Source organism: Limulus polyphemus, unplaced genomic scaffold (assembly GCF_000517525.1).
Source record: "Limulus polyphemus unplaced genomic scaffold, Limulus_polyphemus-2.1.2 Scaffold517, whole genome shotgun sequence".
NCBI lineage: Eukaryota > Metazoa > Arthropoda > Merostomata > Xiphosura > Limulidae > Limulus > Limulus polyphemus.
This window is the reverse complement of record NW_013666127.1, coordinates 129364-131283: the sequence shown is the minus strand read 5'-3', so window position 1 is coordinate 131283 and position 1920 is coordinate 129364.

The following is a 1920-nucleotide window of genomic DNA, read 5'->3' as shown; positions in this document are numbered from 1 at the left end:
AAAACATTGCTAAAAATAAATCAGACATATATTTATTGTAAAATCAAACTCATTCGCCGAAGGTAAACAAACCTCGCAATTGCATAAACGCTTATCTCTGGCATGGAACACCAAAAGTCCGATAAATAATTTTAAAAAATGTGTTTCTCCGGAAGAAAACCGGAGGTTTTCAGGATTTTTTAGAAATATCCGGAAGACTTTCATTATTAAAAGCTACACAATGGGCTATCTGTGCTCTGCCCACCACAGGTATCGAAACTCGGATTTTAGAGTTGTAAGTTTGCAGACATACTGCTGTGCCACTGGGGAATAAGAAATATATTTTAAAATTTCTAAACATTCACTTTTGTTTTGACATTATGTGCAAGTGTTCCCAGTGTTCTTGTTTTAGTTAGTAGAGGTCTATAATCCCATCACATACATATTATTTTAGACATTATTTATACAATTCCAAACTCCAATGTTACAGTGTGAACTTCTTATAATTTCTGTTTACTGAGATATAAATGTTGTTGATCCATAAGAAGCTCCACCCATCTGCTCTTAACTTTCAAGGCTGTTTACAAAATCACATCATCTGATTTGGTGTATTTGTTTATAACCAATAGAAAGAACTTACCTTAAACTACAAGCTTCTACTGGTTCTTTTGAAAATGGTGGCAATACACATCAACAAGACATCTTGTATAAGTTGACACTAAAGGATATTGGCACTCATTGCATTTAACAATCTTTACAACTTAGTTATATCTCAGTTAGAAGAGCATTTACATTATAGTTGTTTTGACACATTGTAATTTATATATCATTTATATTTTAAGTTGTATATTAGAAAAGTACATTAATTTTTCTGTCAACAAAGACTTCTACGTTCACAATTTGATGGATGTGTCTTTAAGTAAGAGAAATACTGAAGTCCATATATGACAGGAAATAAAACTATAATATTAAAAATCTATATAAATAGACATCAATATGTGTGTGTATCTGTTCCTTATACCTTTCTACATTTCTTGATCAATCAGCACCAAACTTCACACAGTGATACAGGATGATATGAGGAAGTTCATGTGGGGTGGAGGGTTGTACCCCCTCAAATCTAATTTCAGAAGAACTACAATGTTGTATATACCTAAACATTAGAATGAACTATGTAACCACTGTTGTTAGAATTCTTAAAAACAGTATATCTTTCTTTTCAGTATTGGTACCTTTATGTATTTTTATTGCATTTCTAATGTTTATTATGTTAATAAAAAAAAAATAGAAGCACAATTTCCTACCCTTTGTTACAAACAAGTTTATATTTCACCCGATGGGTATTCCAGCTAGTAGAATATATGCCAAAAAAATAAACAGAAGGAGCTGCAAGTCACGTGAAATCTTATTTAAAAAAAAAAACATTTAAATTACTGAAAAAAGAAGAAAGGTAATTTCATTTTATTTCAGTTTCACTATACATTGATGATTCAGCTACAGTTAGTTTAAGGTAGAGAAAATAACAGATAAAATATAAGCTTTTAACTTAAAAATTTTTTGACATTCATTTAAGAGGTTTTAGAGGTTATAAAAGTTAAATATGAAAATTGTAAGAGAAAAATAACTTTCATTCTTACCATGAAGACCACCTTGCATTCAAACCAATCAGGTTAACTCCATAAATGCACAGAAAATGTTTTAGTAAAAATACTTTATAACAAGTATGATTTTTATACGATGAAAGAAAGTACCCTGTCATAATTAAAAGTAAACTTGATAAATCGAATAAACAGAGTAAAATTTAATGAAAGTACAACGTTTCACCAGGTTAACCTGGCATCATCAGGTACATCAACTACAATGAATGATTGAAACAACAAATAAATTTTAAGTAAATTAAATTTTACTCTATTATCCGATTATTAAATTACTTTAGTATGT